Source organism: Gracilinanus agilis, chromosome 3 (genome assembly GCF_016433145.1).
Source record: "Gracilinanus agilis isolate LMUSP501 chromosome 3, AgileGrace, whole genome shotgun sequence".
NCBI lineage: Eukaryota > Metazoa > Chordata > Mammalia > Didelphimorphia > Didelphidae > Gracilinanus > Gracilinanus agilis.
Window position 1 is genome coordinate 495,469,945 of NC_058132.1, and position 23,288 is coordinate 495,493,232.

The window sequence follows — 23,288 nt, forward strand, 5'->3', positions numbered from 1 at the left end:
AATGGTGAACTAATTATAAACCAAGCAATTTTTCATCTTTATATTTTTTCATTTTTTATTTTATTGACACCTTTGAGTTGTTGTTGGGTTTTTGGGGTGTTTTTTTTGGCCTGTATTCCTTGACATCTTAATTTTTGTGGGCTTAGGATATGAGATTCTTTAACCTGTGGAAGAGGTCATATATCTTCTTTCTGAAAGAAGCATTGATAGTAAAAGTTTTCCCATGAATCATGGAAGGAAAAAGAGGCATATAATTGTAATAACAATTTAGGTAAAAATTTATAAGTTTACAAAGTTCTCATTAGGTAAACCTTGTCCTATACACAAATGTAGCAGGAAATAGAGCTAAAGTTCTAAGTTGCTCCTTGAGTTTCTTCTTCCAGACTGCCTCTGGAGTTAACCAACCTAATTTTTTTGTTTAATTTAAGAGGGAAAATTTTGAGACTGGCTGTAAATTAATAATCTTATTAATCAAAAAATAGTAGGAGAAAAAAATGGAAAGGAGAGAGATATACAGGATATTTTCTTTATTGCTCTATTTAGCTTGCTATTCTGTGGCCACCATTAGGGCCACCTTGCCATACTCATAGGGAAGTCCAGCCAGCAACAAACATGGAAGAGAAGAGCAGGAAATACTCTTGCCTCAGTTTATCAAACCTTTTCTCTGCATACTGTCACACCAACTGTGAGCCAACTGTGGCTTTCTATTTTGCCTGGGTCACCCAAGAGGGCAGACTAAGGGGCAGTGGAGGAAACATCTCCCTGCCGCCCTGTCTCATGATCTCTTGACTCTATTACTGCCTTTTTTCTATCCTTGTGACCCAATTCACTCAATTATTTCCTTCACATACAATCCTTGTCTCTGGGTCAAGTAGTTAACAGGAGATGATGTTATCTGCTCATCCTCAGAAAAAGGAGGGAGAATAAATTTCCTTCACACAATTCCATCTCTGATTCTTCGGGAAACCAGCATGTTAAAATCTCCTCATGGTTTTCTAGGAGATTTTATAATAACAATTACAAATGTAGCTCTAGGCTTCTAACCAATAAATGTCTCAATACTTCTAGGTGTTCTACATAAAAATACACAAATGCCTCAAACTTATGGTTGTAAACTGATTGAATTCTGGGAAAAACTGAAATTGTCTCTACTTTCCTCACACTGAATTTGGTACATTCCAATTGACCCAAAAGTATATCTCTTTGCCCACTGTTCAAATTCTTATATAAATATTGTTCCTGACACTAGTTTTCATTTGTCAATTGAATATTTATTTTTGTCTAACATTTCATATCTATGCCTCATATCTGTGACTACCAATTCTTTTTAAACAGATATTTTGATATTTCAGAGAACTTTTGGACCTTAACCTCTTTTTGCTACTCAACCCAGGCGGCTTCTATTCACATCAAAGAAGGCTCTCACCCTTTCATAAGACTCATCTCCAGCCTTGCCCCTTAGGACTTGGATGAACATCACAATTGAACATGCTTATAATTCAGAATTAAAGAATGTCAAAACAAACTCACTTCTCCATTTCTACATAAATAGAATCAAAGATATTTAAGTTATACTCGTACATAATGTAGGATTATATATTTTCTTTTGCTATTTTACTGACATAAATACTAGAAGTTTCCATTGTTGGTGTATGTCAGTATTATTAGTATTAACACATTTTAAGTATGTGGAAATCTCATTCTAATAAGGTTTATTTTTTCCATTTATTTCCCTGTGATAATTGCAGTTTTGGTTTGAGATAATAGTTTTGTGTGTGTTTGTGTGTGTGTTAGTTATAATGATTCTATGTAGCCTAATGTGAACAAAATACTACCAAAGTTAAGCTTCAGACAATTTCAAATGATGCTATTATTCTTGTTGCCCCTCAGTATTTTATCCTATTACAGAGGTAAATAATTCTAAATGTCTTGAAAGGATAGCATTTTACTACTTCAGTATTTCAATTTATAGAACTTTTCAATATACAAACTAAAATTTCAACAATTTCAGTATATAGATCTAAAGATAATATAGAACTAGTATAATACTAGTTCTAGCAAAACTCTTACATTCTATCTTAGTAACAATTCTAAGACAGGAAGAAAAAGACTAGGAAAATAGGATTAAGTGACTTCTCCAGGATCACCCAGCTAGGAAATGTCTAAGGCCACATTTGAACCCAGATCATCCTGACCACAGTTCTGGTGTTCTTTTTACTGTGGTACCAACTGCTCCACTAGAATTCTATAGTAAGTAGTAACTGGGTGACTCTCATTCTTTCTGGACCTCATCTATAAAATGAAAGAATTGTATCAGGTGATCTTTTAAGTATACTTCTGCCAGAGGTATGCAGTTAATGTTTAACAACCAGCTTTCTAGGAGGACGGGTAGGAAGGGATGTTTCTTTTTGAGATCCTTATTAGATATAGAGGCAATTATTATAATAGAATGGCCTATTTTAGAAAATATGATATTTTAAAGATTCACCTAAGGTAATAACTAAGAAATAATGAGCAGGTTAATTTTAAAAAAGGAAAAATCTATATGAAATTATGGAGATTAAAACAAGGAGAACTAAGGGAACAATATATACAGCATCAGGAATATTTTTTGAATAATGACTTGTGTATCTCTACCAGGGGTGGGGGGGAAATGTTGAAGGGAAATAAGCAAGACAATTTTTATACATATATCTTTTTGTCAAATGATGTCCTTTCTGGCATGGGGTCGGGAGAGGGAGTTACCTGGGAATTTTAATTTAACAAGCAATAATTAATTCATTTTAAAAGAGATATAAAACAATCAAGAAGAGGAATCTGATATCAAGTCTGCATTTTGACATAAACCTTATATTATCAATGAAGAAACCTTTTAATTTTGTAAAAAATTCCTTAAAAGACAAAGCAATATTTTGTCATAACAAAGGGAGCTGTTATAAATATTTTGAAACATGGATTCTTTCCTTCTTTCCATAATCTTCTTGGGAAACAGACCCAGCAAACTAAGGGTACACAAAATTTTATTACTCTTTAGGTGTAATTCCAAATTGCTCTCTATAAATGTTGGATCAGTTCACAGCTCCATCAATAATGCATTACTTTTCCCACTTTTCCACAGCCCCTCCAACATTTGTGATTTTGCCCTTTTGTCATTTTAGTCTGTCTGATGGGTATGAGGTGATATTTCTGAATCATTTTGGTTTGCATTTTTCTAATCAATGTCCTGGAGCATTTCTTATATACTTTAATTTCTTCATCTAGAAATTGTCTGTTCATATCTTTAGCACATTTTTTATCAATTGGGGAATGGTTCTTATTTTTATGAATTTGATGAAGTTCACTATGTATTTTAGATATGAGACCTCTAACTCAGGGCCTGTATACAATGCCCTCCACCCCATTGTTCTGCTTTCTTTCCAATCTTGGCAGCATTTATTTGTACAAAAACTTTCCAATTCAGTATATTCAAAATTATCCATTTTCCATTTCGCAATTCTGTCCATCTCTTGTTGAATCATAAATCCCTCTCCTATTCATAAAACTGACAGGTAGTACATTCCTTGTTCTTCTTATTTACTTATGGTATCTCAATGTATGTGTAGATCATATATTCACTTTTATCTTATTTAAGTGAATGTTCTAAGGTCTATACCTACTTTCTGCCAAGCTAGTTCCTAGTTGCCTCAGCAATTTTTTTCCCAACAGTAGTTTGTTATCCAAAAAATCCTAGATCTATGGTTTTATCAAATACTAGTTTATTAAAATATTTTATTGCTGCTTGTTGTGTGTCTGTTCTGTTCCAGTGGTCTATTTTTCTGTTTATTAGGCAATATCAACTAGTTTTGGTAATTATTGTCTTACAATATCATCCAAAATCCAATACTACTAGATTTCCTTCCTTTATATTTTTCATTAATTTTTTTACATTCTTGATCTTTTATTCTTCCAAATGAATTTTGTTATTTCTTCTAACTCAATAAAGTAATTATATAGCATTGAATAAATAGATTAGTTTGGATAGGATTGTCATTTTAATTATATTGGCTCTGCTTGTCCATGAACAATTTATATTTCTCCATTTATTTAGAACTGACTTTACTTATGTTAAAAGTGCTTTGCTTAGTAAGTTCCTGGGTTTATTTGGCAGGTATACTTCAAGGTATTTTATTCTAATTTAGTTATTTTAAATGAACTACCTCTCCCTCTTCTTGCAGGACTTGGTCAGCAATATATAAACTAGGGGATGCCCACCAATGGGTAATGACTAAATAAATTATGCCACATGAATGTGGTACAATACTACTGCACCATAATAAACAATGAACAAACTGATTTTTTTTTAAACTGAAAAGAATTACATAAGATAATGAACAGTGAAATTAGTAGAACCAGGAAAACAACATTATCACAGCCTCAGAACTAATACTAGAAGAATAAACTGAGAATGTTACCTCCAGAAAATGAACAGAAAGATAAAACATTAAGGACTTAATTTATATGGATACATTGGCCTCCATGACAATATCCTATGAGATTCAGGGAGGTTAAGGAGGAGTTATGACACTAGTAGACAGAGTCCATGACATAGATATGAAGAAAAGTAAGTTAAACATATAAAGAAATCTGTGATTGAATTAATACAATATTTTCTTTTTCTTTATGGAAATATTTGCTGTGTTTAGATTTGTAAATATGTGAAATAATAATAGAAAAGAAAAAAGAGATTGTCTAACATTATATATTCTACATATCTAGCCCTGAATCTCTGAAAAGAAGGAAGAAAAATCTTCATGTTTGTCATTCATGGTTAAATTTGGTCAATATAATTTCAAATAATATAGTTTTGATTTCCATTATTTGTTTTTCTGTCTGTTTACACTGATTAATCATTTGGAATATTATTTTTTCAGATTCTTTCATTTTGTATCAGTTAATCTATCATCCAATACTTACCTATATATTTAATATATTTAAACTTTCTTATGTTATATTCTATCATATTCATGCACCACAATACGTTTAGCCATTCCCTAATTGATGGACATACATTTTGTTTCCTGGACTTTACTATTTTTTAAATGTGTTATTAGAAATATTTTGGTATATGATGGACATTTATATCTTTGACCTCTTTAAGATATATGCTTAGCAAAACAAAAAAAATAGAGTGCATTGTCAGAAAATAATTCTGACATAAGTGGAATTTAAAAATAATTAAAACTTAAAAAACAAAAACAAAGCAATTAGCATATACTAAATACAATAATTTCTACAAAACCACAGTGTTTCATATATCCATTGACACATCTTTATAACCTCATTTTTTGAAACTTTTATAAGATATTTGATGATGTGAGTGGTTAGGAATTAAAGGGGGAAGGTAAGGAAAGTATTTAATTTTTGAGGCTATTATCCGTATAAAATATTTGAAACTTAATAGTAGTAAAAATAAATCTCAGAAAAAATAATTTATATGTCAAATAAACGAGGAGTGTCCAAACAAATTATGATATTTGAATGTATTAGAAAATTGTTTTATTATTAGAAAATGCAAATATAGAAATAATATGAGGAGATTTAAATAATGCTATAGTCAGTGAAAAAATGACAGTAAAAACAAGGAATTAATTATGATTTAATTAAAGTAAATAATTATTTTACATAATCTCAGAACATGAAAAGACCTTAAAGGTCATCTGTTCTAAACTATAACTTAATACAAATTTCTGGAAAAATGATCCTGGAAAATCATCCTGTTTTCCAATTGAAGACTTTCACTGAAGGGGACCAAACTCTCCTTTAGAGAAGTCATTTCACTTTTGGATTGCTATTATGTATTGGAAGTTTTTCTTTGATTTATGCCTAAATCCTTCTGTCTCCAACTACTAGTGACTAAATTGGGGTGCCATTAGTCAGAAAGTCATAAACATTTATCAGGTTCTTACTAAAAACCAGGCACTATACTAACCACCAAGAATTTAAAACAACCAAACAAGCAAACAAAGAAAAAACACTGCTTTCAAGAAGTTCACATACTATGATGCTGATGGAATGTGTAAGGAACGATTATCTGGAGGATTTCTATATGAACTGGAAGAACTTTAATGAACTGATACAGAGTGAAATGACCAGAATAAATTGTACACAAATAGTAAAACATTATGGAAAAATCCAATGTAATGGACTTTGCTACTAGTAACAATGTAATAGGCCAAGACACTCCTGAAGAACTTATGGGAAAGAATGTAATGACACTGAGAGAAAGAACTTTGGGTTTACAAATGTAAAAGAACATATCATATCACTTATTACATTATATATGGGTTTTTATTTGGGGTTTAGGCTTTAAAAGATCACTCTAGACTTCTGGGTCAAGATGGTGGCAGAGTAGAGGCAGGGCGACTTTCTCTCCTTACAAACAAATATAGCATACCTCCAAAGGACAAAAAAAAAAAATCCAGATGAAAGAAGAGACCCCACAATAGTGCACAGTATCGGGTACTTCCACTCTATAAGGGGGAGAAATAGCTCCCATCAAAATGCAAGCTGATCAACCCTCCCCCACCTCACTCACAGTACCAGAGTCAGAGGCTGCACTCCAGAGTTAGAGCCAGCGGGGGCACAAAATCTAGCTCCTTGGCAGCTAGCTGGCACCACTAGGAGCTTTCCCCTGAGAGCAGCAAGACCTGAGACTCTAGGAGGCTGGAAAACTCAGACCTTGGACACGGGAGTGGGGCTGAGAGAGGCAGCAGTAGCATCCAGCACGCTCAGACTCAGGGGAAAACCTCAGGTGGATGAGCAAGTGTGGGACAAGTTCTGGGCTCTGGGCAGCTGGCAAGGAACACGGGGTATTGGACCTGAAAACAGCTAGACCAGAGACCCCAGGAGGGTCTCCAGAGAAGCCAGGAGACTCACAAAGTAACCTCAGGCAAAAACTGCTCCCTAACTCCATACAAAGAGAATCAGATTGCCTTACTCAGACTTCTCGCAGATAAAGCATGATGATGCCAAGCAAGGCCCAAGAAATAAACAAGAAGACCAAGAAAAAAAATTTAACATTTGATAACTTTTGCACAGAAAAAAACCCAGAAAACAGAGGAGGACAAACAATTAAAGACATCCAAACCTTCCCCAAAAAATGACAATGGATCACAAGATCTTGAAGAGTTCAAATCTGAGATCATGAGAAAGACAGAAGATATCTGGCAAGAAAATAACAGTTTAAAAGGCAGAATTTTACAATTGGAAGAAAGGGAGGCTCAGAAATCAAATGAATTGATAAGCAAATTGAAGACCAGAAATGACCAGCTGGAAGCCTTGAAGAACCAAATAGACCAGATTGAAAAGGAAAACCAAAAGATTTTAGCTGAAAACTGGTCTCTAAAGGCTAGAATTGGGCAATTGGAAGCCAATGATCTCACAAGACAACAAGGATTAATAAAGCAAAGTCAAAAGACTGACAAAATAGAAGGAAACATGAAATATCTCAATGAGAAGTTAATAGACCAAGAAAACAGGTCTAGAAGAGACAACTTGAGAATTATTGGTCTTTTGGGAAAATTAGAGACAAATAGAAACCTAGATAGTGTATTACAAGAAATTATTCAACAAAACTGCCTCAATATTCTCAAACAAGAGGGCAAAGTAGACATTGAAAGGATCCATAGATCACCCTCTACACTAAATTCTCAGAAGACAACCCCCAGGAATGTAATAGCCAAATTCAAAAGCTTCCAAGTTAAGGAGAAAATATTATAAGAAGCCAGAAAGAGACAATTTAGATATCAAGGAACACTAATCAGGATTACACAGGATCTGGCAGCCTCCACACTAAAAGACCGCAAGGCTTGGAACATGATATGCAGAAAGGTAAGAGAATTGGGTCTATAACCAAATATCACATACCAATCAAAACTGACTATATAATTAATATTATTAATTAATTAATTAGTTAATTAAACTGAAATTCTTTGAAAAAACAAAAAAAATTATCTTATGACTTAGCAGTAATATTTTGTAACCCTGCCTTTCAGTAATTTACAAATATATGGTTTGTCATCTATGATTTTGTTCAGATTATTGATTTTTAAAAAATGTTAGATGGTTAATGCAACAAGGAAATTCTTAGAGTACTATATTTTATAAATTCTAAGATTACATAGTAATTAATGAGTACATTTTGAGCCTTGCCATTCCAGCAGGTTTAAATTCTCCTAAAAGTACCAATTTCTACTTTATTTCATCCTTTCTATTTTGTTTACATGAACAAATGATATGCAGAGATATAATTAGGAATTTGTATGCCCTCAAATTAACTCTACAATATAAGATATGAAAATAATACAAGAAATAATTAAAATAAATTCAATTTGGTAGGAAGTAGAATTAAATTTTAAGTTCAAAGCTCTGTAGCTGGAAATGACCAGAGAAGACATCTAGTTTAAATCCCTTCATTTTACAGTTGAGGAAACCAAGACCTAGGTAATATGGTGTAGAAGTAGCAAATCTAAAATGAGAACCCAGATATTCTGATTCCAAAGCTAGAGCCCTTTTAACTGAAACACACTTCTTCCCTATTGCATGAAGGAATAGTGCTACTTTTTAGCTTAACTATTTCCTAACTAAATATTACATTTTGTTTTTCTTATTGTTTTTTCTATAAGTATGCATATTATAATTTAATATCTTGGGATTTAAATATAGTTACCTTGCCCTATCCATGGTTCTGGTCAAATATCTTATTGAAATGTATGCATATTATTACCATGGTATTTCCCTAGTCCACCAATCTTGTTACAAAACTTGTTACCACAACTAATTATAACAAAAATGAAGCTGATATAGTATGACTTGATTTTCTTTTTTTAAAGTTGTATCTTTTGTTTTTACATTTTTATAGTTCATAACATTCACTTCCACTTATAATCCTTTTTCCTATTCAGTGAGGCTTTTCTTTAGAAAATATTAAAAAGAAAAAAACAACACCTAAACTTCAGTAGAAAATATATAAAGCATTCTGCAATTTATGGTAGTCCTTACCTTTATCATGAATGAAGGATGCAATTTCTATATTTTATCTGTGACAAAGATTGGTGATTATAATTATAATCAATTTTTTTTCATTTTCATTGTTTTGGTCATTGCACTATTTTCCTTTTTCTGATTACTTTACTCTGTGTCACTTTACCTAAGATTATTTTAATGTTTGATTTCATTTCATTTTTATTATATTGATTATTTCTCATGATCTATTAATATTGCACTGCATTTCTGTACTACTGTTTGGCTATTTTGAATCAAAGGACAATAATTTTGTTTCCTGGTATTTATTAAGACCAAAGTGCTAATATAAATATCTCAGTGATTGGGGACCTTCTATCTTTGATTCCTTTCATAATATACCTAGTAATTGATTCTCTTCACCAAAGTAAATGGGAAATTTAGTTACTTTTTGGTCATAAATGTAAATGCTTCTCACATTTAAAAGTTTTCTATCTCTAACAACAATATGTTGATTTATCTTTGATTTCCACTTACATATTGGCAATGGCTATCTTTTGTCACTTTCACCTAATTTCTGGTTTGAAGTGAAATTTCAGAATATTATTTATCTGGTACAACCTTTCATATGATTGTTTGCAACTTGACTTACATTTGAAAAATGTCCATTTATTTTAAAAACTTAGACAGAAGGGAATGAGTTATTCATATGTGCATAATTGTGTCATATGTGTTGAATCTGTGTATATCAGAGATTCTTGATGCAAAGAAATTTTTGCCAATCAAAAGATTTTCTTATACAGGATACATGATTTTATTTTTGCAAAATATTTTCAATTGAATGTAACCGGAGCATTTTACTTTTCTTTGCCCTCCTCTTAACTTTATTTTGGAATTCTTCAAACAGTAAAAATTGTGAGATTTACTTATGAAGTCATGAGGTTTTCTTTTTTAAGTAAGTGGTAATATTTTATGAAAATAAGAATAATTTTATTTCCTCTTTGTTGATATTAATGTGTTTCATGATTTTATTATTATTTCTATCACTTGTATTTCTAGAGCTTGCTTATCCCTGATATTTAATGTTATTTTGTGGTAAAAAAGACGTTACATTGATTTTACATAAATCCATAATATTATATAAAATGTATATTATAAATACATATTATATTAAATTGTTGCTTTTTGTTCTGATCTTTAAAACATAAGCAATATATTTGGGGAAGAACAAATAAGTTTTATTTGTTAATATAATCCTATAGTTTAGGGTTTTATTTTTAAGCATTTTTATAGTGATTTTTTTCTAATGTCCAGGTTTTGCCTCCCTGTTATGAATCCAGTTTGGTAATGCTGAATATTTATATATATTTTTATATAGAGATATATATAGATATTGCTTTAGTGCTTTGTTGTATTTTATTTTAAAATTTTTCATCAATATGCGTTAGTGAATTGGTGGTCTATTATTTTCTTTTTTTATAATTTGTCAGGAAACATTATTGTGTTACTCTTTGCTAGGCATTGGGTGAAGATAAAACAAATAAAAGCAGAAATAAAGATTGTCTCTGCCCTCAAGGAGTTTAACTTCTAAAGGAAGTAAAAAACATATATATTAAGCTAAAAAAAATAGGAGAAAAGGAGGTACCTGGTGTTAAAAGGATTATCTCTCTCTCTGTCTCCTTAAGAGGCTAAAGAGCAAAATTTCTAAGTATCTCAGAACCAACAGGAGTCAGTGAGCCAGAGCTGAAGATTCCATTATCAGGGAGACCAGGACTGAGGGGAGGAAGTAGCCTGCCCTCTTACAGGAAGTTAGGGGGGACAGTTGATGAGTGAGGGGAGAAAGGAAGCAGCCACTGACAGTTGAGGGTCTTTTGACTCTGGGATCTCAATAAAAAAGGAGGTCTATCTCTGATGCAAGGGGCTACTGACAGTTGGCTGCTGTCAGTTGGGTTGCTATAGAAAACTGATTGAAGGAGTGAATGAGTGGTGGCTATGTATTATTTTAGGGAGTTAGGTAGTTATTGAATAATTTATAGAGTAAAGTAGAGTAGAGTAGAGTAAGCCTGGTATGCCAGGCAGAAAAACCTGTCCTGAGAAGATGAGAGAGTTTTAGGAAATTGTAGGCAGTTATTAGAAATTCTAGGTATAATTCTAGTTGATAATTTTAACAATCTCTCTTTCCTCTTTTCTATCTTTCTATTTTTACTTCTTTCTTAGATTAAACAAAGTTTTTGTTAAACTTCTCTCCTCACTTTGTCGAACTCCTTGATTTAACCCTTACAATAAAACTGGGTTGTGTTAATGAAAATCTGGAGTCAAGAGTGGAACCTGGAGAGGAATGAAGACATGGCTATCCTGGAGTTTTCTTTAAAATAGAGGTTCTATTATGCCCAAAGAACTATAAAACTATGTAAACACTTTGACCTAGCAATATCATTAGTAGGTCTGTATCTCAAAAATATAAAAAAAAAGGCCTACACGTACAAAAATATTAATAGGATTTCAAATGATGGAAAATTCTCTTGCTCTTGAGGCAATCAATTTTATTTTTAAATAAGTTCATATTAATTAGTTCCTTTCATTCAAGTAGTCAATACCAAATGGAAAGCTGATCATATTCATAATCTATCTGAGAACCCAAATCACTTGACTATATGAGTATATATAAATCATATGGAATTGACACACCTTTTAAAATTGGGAATTGCATTGTTAATGCATCTCGGGCATATACTAAATTTTTAAAATGAATAGCATATTTTTTTCTTTCCAGAGGCTTCAGTGGAAGGAAGGAAGGAAGGAAGGAAGGAAGGAAGGAAGGAAGGAAGGAAGGAAAGAAGGAACAAAGGAAGGAAAGAAGGGAGGAAGGAAGGAAGGAAGGATTAACCTAAATGAATTTGTACCTACTTTTTACTTCCATTTCTGATAAATTCTAGACCATAGTTACACTGAAGATTGAGATGTGTGAGTTCCTACTTCTATTCTTTCTGTTTCTACTTCAATCATCTAGGATAGCCCTCATTTTACAGATAAGAAAACTGAATATATGAGAAGTTGGGTTACTTGCACAGGGTCTTAAAGCTAAGTTCCTAAAGTAGAACTCAAATACAAATTTTCCTGATTAAAAGTTATACACTATGTTCAAGATCTCTGCTACACAAAATTGAAACACTAATGCACTGCTGGTGGAGTTGTGAATTGATCCAACTGTTCTGGAAGGCAATTTGAAACTATGCCTAAAGGGCTTTAAATGACTGCCTGCCCTTTGACCCAGCCATACCATTGCTGGGTCTGTACCCCAGAGAGATAATAAGAAAAAATACTTGTACAAAAATATTTATACCTTCACTCTTTGTGGTGGCAAAAAAACTGGAAAATGAGGGGATGTCCATCAATTGGGGAATGGCTGAACAAATGGTGGTATCTGGTGGTGATGGAATACTAATTTGCTGAAAAGAATAATGAATTGGAGGAATTCCATGTGAACTGGAAAGACCTTCAGGAATTGATGCAGAGTGAAAGGAAAAGAACCAGAAGAACATTATACACAGAGACGGATATTCTGTGGTACAATCGAATGTAATGGACTTCTCTACTAGCAGCAATGCAATGACCCAGGACAATTCTGAGGGCCTTATGAGAAAGAATGCTATCCACATCCAGATAAAGAACTGTGGGAGTAGAAACACAGAAAAAATGCAACTGCTTGATTACATGGTTTGATGGGGATATGATTGGGGAGGAAGACTGTAAATGATCACACTACTGCACATATTAATAATATGGAAATAGGTCTTGATCATAGCATGTAAAACCCAGTGGAATTGCTCATTGGCTTCAGGAGGGTTGGAAAGAGGGGAGGGAAAGAACATGATTCATGTAACCATGAAAAAATATTCTATATTAATCAAATAAATAAACCTTAAAAAATGAATAGCGTAGTGTTCACAACTAGATATTGGGAAAGTTAAAGCAAAAAGAAGCTTCATTTACCAAAACCATAGATGGCAAGAGGGAGATCTAAACAGCTATTCTTTCTTTTGGCAAAAGGCTAATCCTTTTACAATCCTTTCTTCGAATATGACAGAGTTACTTATCTAGCTTTGAGTGGCCACTTGCACATTTTTTTCTCCAAAGCCGAAATGCAAAGATAAGTTTTCTTATGTTGTTTGGTTTTTAAAGCAAAGTCAGTTATGGATCATTTCATATTTTTTCTTCTTACCACTGTTCATATATAACTCTCACCTCGACACTTCTTTAGATAGCATACTCTGACTCCATGTTATTATTATGTTGCAAACATGCATTTTATATATATACACATATATATATAAATCAGCAAGATCTAGAGAATGAAAAGTAACTCAAACAGAATATTGAAGAAAACGTAATCGTTCTATATAAATACATTTAAAGAAAACTTATTTATTTTGATTTTAAGATTTTATATAGAATTATATTTATTTGAATGTTTTATCGATGGATACTAATTTTAAAATTAAATATAATTTTAAAGAAATAATTGAGGGGGTCAGCATCATGGAGACCACAAATATCTATCCTAATCATTGTGTCAATTGTCAATTAGTGTTAATATCAAGGATGGGATACTGAATCATTGTTTGAAACAATATAGCTTTATTTGTATTTTAAATATATTCCTCTCCCGTGGAGATGTTTATTCTATTTCTGTCATCTATTAGTCAGTTAAATTTATACCCTTTTGGAGGAATTCTTCCCAGAACTGGTTCTTTTTTTAAAAATTAATTAATTTATTTATTAAGAATGTTTTGCCATGGTTACATAATTCATGATTTTTCCCACCCCTCTTCCCTGCCCCCCTCCTGGAGCAGGACTGTTTCTTGCTACACAATTTTTCTGTGTACTTTTTAGACATATACAGAAAGTTTTCTTAGGATAATTGGATAAATATGTCCAACTGTCACAATTATGATTCTGCTCCATAGCTTTGCAAAGGAAAGGTAAGAATCTTTTTTCTTCTCCAAATATGGGAAATATTTGTCCCTTAATGCATAAGGGAAAGACAGGCATTTTACCTATCATTTAGAAAGAGACCCCAAATTCCTTTTAGGTTGAGATTTAAACTTGCTTTCTTCCTCTATCTGCATAAAGGAAAACACACACACACACACACACACACACACACACACATACATGCACACAAAGCTCTACAGTCTAACTGATCTATATATAGTTTATATTGTATCTATCAAAAATGCTATTAAAATGCTTGGACAGCATTGTTTGGATCCCCCTTCCTCTTGCCACCCATGGTTTCAGTACATCAACTTCTATTTGGTTCAGCTTTGCCAACAACTAGTTGCAAAAACTAAGTTATTTTTTAAATTCAGCACATCCCTAAGGTGCATTAACAATGCCATTTCCAATTTAGAACGGGTATGTGAACTCAGTATGATTTGGACATACTCAACTGGGAAGCTTGCCATTGATAAAATGAGACTTCACACACATATACATTGTCTCTTGGCTGCTTCTATTATGGGTGGAATAATGCCTATTCATCAATTAGTCAGACCGTTTCACTGAGGCACAGAGAAGTCAGGCAGTGATGATTTAGATCAGCTTTGCAAATCGTTTTTAAAAAGCTTTAGGTTCATAGAAATTCTTTGGCACAACAGATTTGCATTAACCCCGTCTATATTTTCAAATCTCAATTCATACCCCCAACACATGTGTGCACACACGCACACACATACACACGCACATACACATACACACAGTCTTCATTAATGACTGTTTTTTTCTGATCTTTATTTTGGACAAGAAAACACACTGTAGCTAACATTCAAATTTCTCCCCAACTCCTTCAATCCATATCCTCCTAATATACATATACATGTATCTCTATAGAGATATGGATAATATCTCTATAGAGAGAGATGTAGATAACATCATATTTTTAAAAGGTAATCATGAATAGATTCCTTTTAGATCAGAAGTATCTGTTTGTTCTAGTGAAGCCTAACTAAAACATTCTCGGACTAATGTCTCTAAAGGCATAAAATTTAACACCTAGGATTATAAAGGTAACCAATTATATGGAAAAATATTTAACAAATTTTTTTATAAAGAATGTACAGAGTCTGTGTCTGGGACATTTGACTGGTTCTCATCAAAACTAATATTTATTTCACTAAGACTGAATGTGTGTGGCAGAGTTTATTTCAAGACTGGTTTCATTATTAACTTGGATGCCACAGTCCAGACTGGTGTTGCCACATATAGAATTTTTTTTTTGCCTTTTTTTTTCAGATCTTTCCAAATGAGCTTCGATAAAATGATGAGGGCCTGAATTCAACTGGATCTGAGCAAAAGAAAGCTCAACAGGGTGATAGAGGAAGCCCTGTACATATTGAAATCTCATCACAGTGCATCCCATACTAATAAGAAGATAAAAATCCTGAGAAATTTTCCAATTGTTCTCACTACGAATTAATTTCTAACGATCCTGAAGAAGTTGCTCTTCAGCATAATCTTTCTCCCACTCCAGTTATTAAAACATTAGCCTCTCGGATAGTAATGGCATTCCGAGAGTGTTTGGAGCCTCTGCTGCTCTGCAGCTTACTAATGGCAATCCTTAGGTTAGTTAGCCAGTCATGCATGCAGCTATCACCACCATTACCTCAGAACACTGCCGCTGAAGGCAGAAGAAACTCACTGTGGTGTGCACATACTTTATCCTCCACGTAATGCAGAAAGACCAGAAAAATATCAATAACAGCTCCTTTTGCAAATATGTATCACAAGATTTTGATTTCTTCTTTTGCCTGACAAATATAGACATTTAAATTTTTTCAGCTTAACTCTAATTTAAACTTAAATATTTGGCAAATAGCATCTCTCAGCATATTAAAATAGAGATTTTGTACCTGGGTTTTGGGTTTGTTTGTTTGTTTTACAAATAAAGAAAATAACTGAAGAGAAAACAAGTTTTCTTGTAAATCCCCCTTACCCCAGAACTTCAGGGGGATAACTAAGGAAAGGCATTTGGTTAGTATCATCACCATTACATAATTCTTCAGTCTATGTCATAGTGATGATAAAACTATGAATTATGGAATAAAGGGAAGCTAATGTAATGAATTGAGCAATGGGCTTGGAACCAGGAACACCTAAGTTTAAATACTGACCAGCCATTTAGTTGGTGACTGTAGGTAAGTCACTTAATCTTTGTTTTCATCATTTTTCGTAAGCATAGTGTTATTTTGAGGATCAAGTGCAATAATATTTGTAAAATACATTGCATAGTGTCTGGCAAATAGTAGGTACTTTATAAGTTCAAACTATTATTATTATTTATTATATTACCTTTTGCACAGCACTTCAAGGTATCCAAAGTGTTTTCCTCTCCACAAAGCTTTAAGGAAAGTAGTATCTCTTATTATTCACATTACAGAACACGAAACTAAAAATGAGAGAAATAATGTGACTTCTTCCCTTTTGAAATGGTAAAGTTTTTCTATTTCTTTTCTTTTTTTTTTTAAACCCTTTAACTTCGGTGTATTGTCTCATAGGTGGAAGAGTGGTAAGGGTGGGCAATGGGGGTCAAGTGACTTGCCCAGGGTCACACAGTTGGGAAGTGGCTGAGGCCGGGTTTGAACCTAGGACCTCCTGTCTCTAGGCCTGACTCTCACTCCACTGAGCTACCCAGTTGCCCCCTCTATTTCTTTTTTCTGTCTCTTAATTTAGACTACTGGGAATAGAGGATTGATGTTGAAAGAGACTTTTAAATAGATTGATTAAAATATTTGTGGTTTTAATGACCCAAAATATTCCCAATCTTACAGACCCTGAGTATGTTTAATGTATATAAGTGTCTATATAAACATATATGATTAAGAGGCATCAACATGCACATTCATACCCAGGCATAAACAATTACTTATGAAGGTTTAAAATGGCGCCATAGTTGTACAAAGATAGGGTATATGAAAAACATCTACCTGAAACAGGTAGGTAGCACAGTGGAGAGAGTGCGGTCTGGCATCAACGGGGTCCAACTTCAAATTCTGCCTCGGATATTTACCAGTTGTATGACTATAGGCTCAGTTTCCTTAACAGTAAAATGGGGATAATAATAGCACCTATCTTTCAAGGTTATTGTAAAGATATTATCACAAGGTCTAACACATAGTAGGCATTTAATAAATGCTTGTTTTCTACCTTCCTCCTCCAATTCCCTCATTTAACAGGGAGATTAAATCTTGCCCAAGGTTATATAGGTAGTAAGAGTCTGAGGGCAGATTTGAGTCCAGGTATTCTCAAAAGCAGTGATCTGTTCCCTGTACCATACTACCTCCAATTAGTTCTCTCTCTGTGTCTCTATCTCTCTCTGTCTCTCTCTCTCTCTGCCTTCCTCTCCTCACAACCCTATACAGAAGTTCCTACCCATATATTGCTATCTTTTGTCACACATATACATAAGCCTAATTCATATACATTATACTTATGCACAAATGCTCATATAATATATACATTTTCCTCCTTTAGAGTCTGCCTTTGATCTTTACAACAATTTGAACATGAGTCTGGGTTTTCAAAACCTATATCAGCAGAGCACATATTTGTCTAGGTCCTACCAAGAGGGAAAACTTTCAGCACTAGTCTAGTGGAAACTACTTTAGTCTCTTTTCTTCAAATCAAAGCTAAGCTAAGAGGTGTTTTCTTTCAAATTGACCACTGAGGAAATTATTTTTTTCAGCCACAGAAACTCTTCTGACCAGGTAGCAAGCCACAAAGTGTTAGAGATATACACTAGCAGAAGGAAAACTTTAACCCAAAACAAAAATCTCAGATTGAGGACATATTGGACACTTGACTATGTAATCATGTGCTTCTACATGAACTTGTGTGTTTGTCTCTATGTGTGGGAACATTCAAGTTTATATATGTTACCATAAGATAACACGTGTGTATGTGAATGTGTAGCTATGACTGTAGAGGGATGCAAACCCAGGACACACATGGATCTGTAATGATGGGGGCTTCTGATGAGGCTTTCACCGGGCACAGATTTTGTCTTACTTTTTATTGTTTTATATGTATGTCTTCTGATTCCCAATCCAGGGCTCCATAATAATTCACAGTTTTTGTAGGTTTCAGGATTAGTAAAATACTTTACATACATTATGTGTCTTCTTCAAAACACCATTTTCTTGCCCACATTCCTCAACTCCCTTCCCCATCCCACCCCCAAAAAACACCTCTCTGTGAGCTAGAATCAATAGAAAGGTGGTGAGTGTTTTGTTTCTTTCCCTCTCCCAGCTGTTTTCAACACTGGCTTCTGATAAGCTTCTGCTTTCTCTTCTGCAACCCAAGGTGATGAGATGTCGGGAAAGTAGGAGTGTCCTTAAATAAACATTTCTGCAAATGAGTCATAGATCTCTGGGTCAGAGGACAGTGAGAGAGACTCCGCCAGTCATGCGGATTTGGGTTTGCACCCTGATAAATGGCAGGTCAAGGAGGGTTGTATTTAATAGTATATTCCTCAACAAAATGTCACTTTTTCCTCAATGTGTCCTCTCTGTGAGCTAATTAAAATCATGTTTAACTGCAATGTCAGCACACCAAGTTGCTGACTTTCTTGTTGTCTTCTAGATGGTACAAAATGAATGTTGTCATTTGATAAATTCAGGATTTTAAAGGTTCTGTCTTACAGGGTATAATGTATGCTGTTTTGCATCAATTTTGATGCTCCCTCTCTCTCGTTCATGATAGCATGTACTCCTCTCTCTATTAAATACTGAGATTTTTTTTTAAATGAGGGGAAAACATTAGTAATTCTTTGTCACCAAAGTAAGATAAAAGAATTCAATTCTGACTAAACATATGTGAGGGTATTTCATTCCTCCTCAGAGAAAGGACTATGAGGTAGAGTATCATATAATTGTTGTTCAGTTTTTTCACTACAAACATGAGAATGTGCATATTAGATTCCATTTAAATAAAAAAAAGATCTGTACAACAGGCTATTGAATGATATGAATATAATTCAACGAATAGGATTTTTATCATAAATGTGGCGCATATGCTCTATTTCAACTCTCATGTTCTAAAATCTATGTCTAGTGCATAACAAGTATATTCCCTAATAACTAAATATAGATTGTTGCCTAATGTCCACATTGAGATAAAACACTTAAAAAAAACTTATTTTATATGCATTTGTGCATATCTCAAGAAAACATTTTATTAAGGTCCTCTTGTTTTTAAATTTTTTTTTGTTAAATAGCAACATGTGATCAACCCTATAAAATTCGAGGAATTTTTTTAAAAAAATATTTACATGTAATCCATAAACATGTATTTCAATGAATAATTTGCTTTTTCGATAAGAACTGTAAAAGAAATAGTTTAAAGGTTTTGCTAATTGTTGTCCCTTATTTGTTCTAAACAAAATTAAGAATAATTTCCAAAAATATAGGACTTCTTTTTTAATCTAGATTAGAGAGTATATCCAGTAGCATATAATCTGGAAAAGGCAAAGAAAATTTTCTTTTCCACCTTAATTAAATTCTAGTCATAATTTTGTCATCAACACATTGCACAAAGCTGAGGTGTATCATATAAAATACATGTATAATATTACCCAAAGAAAATTCTCTATCAGAGATCACATATTTGCGACTGAAATTTGCATAAAAAACCTTCATTTGCTACAGTATTGAAAGCCACCTCTATGATGAACTCTTACAGCTGAAATAAATTGATGTCACAGAAAAAATAAACTAACTGCCACCATGGATTTACTGCATTTCAGTTTTATATTCATTATTTTTACCCCTTCATCAAAAGTAATCCTTGGCCTTTTTTGTTTTCCACAAAATAAAATTAAAAATGTAATAGGCTTTGTAGGACATTTACTTTAAAAAATCATTCACAACCAAATGATCCCTTGTTTCCATGTAGACTGATTCAAATTTTTTTTTATTCCTTCTGGGTATCCTTAGGAGACAGTCTTGACCTAATGGTCCAACATAGAAGCTCAACAGTGAAATCAAACATTGGTAGACATCTCTCTTTCTTTTATTCCCTTCTTTTATCCTCCCACCCCAAAAATACACAAACAAATAAGTTTTCTACAATATCAAAGATCTCCTAAATATGTTAATTTGTCTAAAGCTGTTCAAAAATATCCTAACATGTATATGCCCGAAGTATTATATATTATAAAAGAAAGCTTGTACTCTGTATCTTCCATTAAATTACTAAATACATTGTTTCACTGGTAATGATGTTCTATTTATTAATGCTCATGCAAACCCCTCCACAGGAATACCAGATGATTTCAAGAGTTCTCATGAGGCAGTGAGACATAGTATGGGATACGACCTGTTTAAAGTTTGCCTTTGACATTTACTATAAGTATGATCTTGGCCAAGACGCTTAACACTCAAATAACTTGCCCAGATTAAAAATTTTACAAGATGTATGGAAGTCTGTACAATTTTAAGTTTTGATGTCCTAAATCTGCACAAAATTCTGGCCAAAAACTAAAACACCTAAAACTCTGTGTGTTTTAATGTTTTCTTAAATTTTGCAGAAATTCAGAATTGAGAGAGAACATTAGAGGTTATCTAATGAAATTCTGAGAATTCTCACAAAAATGTTCATACAGGTAACTATCCTGTCTGTGCTTGAAGACCTCCAAGAACAGAAAAATATTATCTTTCTGAGCAGAACATAACATTTCAACATAGACTTGATAATCAGGATTTGGAGTGGGGTGGGGAGGCTTTTTTGATTGTTTGGGATTTTTGTTTTTTTGTTTTAAATGACAGTAAGCCTAATGTGATACTCTGCAACTTCAGTCTGTTGTTCATAGTTCTTCCTCCTAAGGTCATACATGAACCTAATTTCTTGAATTTAACTATCACGTCCTTCTTAACCCTTCTCTTCCAACTGGTAAATAGAATGCATAGAGATTTGAAATTAGGAAAATCTGAATTTGCATTTAGTCACAGATACAAGTTGAGTGACTCTGGAAAATCACTAAACTCTCTCAGATTCAGTTTCCCTATCTGTAAAATGGAGGTGATAGTAATAGTACCTACCTCATATGGTTGTAAGGATGAAATGAGACAACAGATGCAAGATATTGCAAGCTTAAAATACCATATAAATATTATTCATTGCTATGGTCATTATCATTATTATCATCATTTCCTTATTCTTTTTGTTCTACTCCTGCTCCTCCATGTCCTCCTCCTCCTTATTCTTTTGTTCTCCCCCTTCCCCTTCCCCTTCCCCTTCCCCTTCCCCTTCCCCTTCCCCTCCTCCTCCTCCTCCTCCTCCTCCTCCTTCTTCTTCTTCTCCTCCTTTTTCCTCCTAAGGATCTAGAGTTCCTTCAATCCATCCTTATATAATATGGGCTTGAGTATCTTTATCATTCTGGTTTCCCTTTTCTAGTCAAATTATGCTTTAAAAAAAACCTTACCTTCCATCTTAGAATTAATACTGCATATTGCTTCAAGGGCAGAAAAGTACTAAGGGTTAGGCAAATGACCTTACCTGGCCTGCTAAGCTATTTTATGGGAAACTGGGATACTATAATTCACCAAACAAAATCTCAAGACATCAAAAGAAGTGAATAATTTCTAGAGGAACATGCATTTGTTCAATAAAATAATTTATTTGATAGAAAATCTATGTGATGTTAAAATATGCTCAATAAAAAAGTAAAGGTAAATACGTCCACAATTAATATAGGACTTAACAATGAGGAATATACCAACTGGGTGAATAAGAGCATAAAACAGAGTATAACTGAAATACTAGCATTTTAAATTTCATTGGTTTTCATGTTGCAATTTCATTTCTATGACTTAGTGAAAAATAAATATGAATTTTTCAATATGGACTATATCTTATGTATGTACATATTTCTTACACATTTCATAATCATACATTTACAAAAGAAAAACAATATACAATCAAGTGTCTATGTAAGTTCACAAGGGCAGCTAAGTGGCTCAGTGAATAGAGGATTCGGCCTGGAATTGGTAAGATCTGATTTTAAACCTAGACTTACTAATTGTTTGACACTGAACAAGTCATTTAACCCCTTTTGCCTCAGTTGTCTCTTATGTAAAAGTATCTGGAAAAGGAAATGACAAACTACCCCATTATCTTTGTCTAGAAAACCCCAAATGGTAGCATGGAAAATTGGACATGACTGAATTGCTTGAACTAAAACAACAACATTGCCAACTAATTCTACAAATGCAGAATCATTAGAATAAGATTAACATTTCAATTGTGAAGTGGGATGGGAAAAGAGTGCTAGTAACTTGGGTAACTATTGAAGTTAGTGTTAAGTAATACTAATAAAAGCATACTAGTTGGAAACAAATTGACTCAAAAAAATGGAAAGTCAAATACTAGAGAACTGTTTTTTCTGTCCCATTAAAATTTGAATATGTGCACACATTTGTATATAAAGTGTGCACAGGCATGTGTATACTAATCTCTCATTTAGACCAGTTTTATATGGAAAATTGTTTTGTTAACATGGCTATGAAGGCATACATAAAAACTGATAATTAAATATTACATGGACCCAACATTCACATTGTTAGTTTAAATGCAAAAAAAGAAGAAAATCTATGTTTCTGGTACCTATATATTTTGCATATTATATGTGTTTATGTGTAATTTTTATAGTCTAGCTATTACAAATGCTCTAGTACATATATGTACCATCGGTGAAGTAATGATACCACAGTAACCCTAATGTTTTCATTTCCTACATGTTTATGTTTCAAGAGATAGCCACATGAAAAAAGATATACAGTAGAATTCAACCACTTTTTAATAGTCTATTTCAAGGAGAAGATATAGTGGATTTTACTCCTATGCAAAATAATCTTTTATTGTACATGAAAATACTTGATGAAGATATTAGAATTTAGAAAAAGATGACTACAGGGAGTATAACCAACTTGAATGTGTATTCTATTATGAATATAATTGCAGTTAATGGTAATATATTAAATTATTTCTTAATTTTTTGTCCATTTATTATATGAAACATAGGAACAGGACCTCTTATTTCACTGGTTTGGGGGATATCCAGATAAAGAAACTCATTTGAAAATGTATATGAGCATCTACTCTATAATTTCTAATCTTAGAATCTTGCAATGACTTGACTTGAATTATAATTGCATTACTGTGATAGGAGAGAAGAAAGAAGGAAGGAAGGAAGGAAGGAAGGAAGGAAGGAAGGAAGGAAGGAAGGAAGGAAG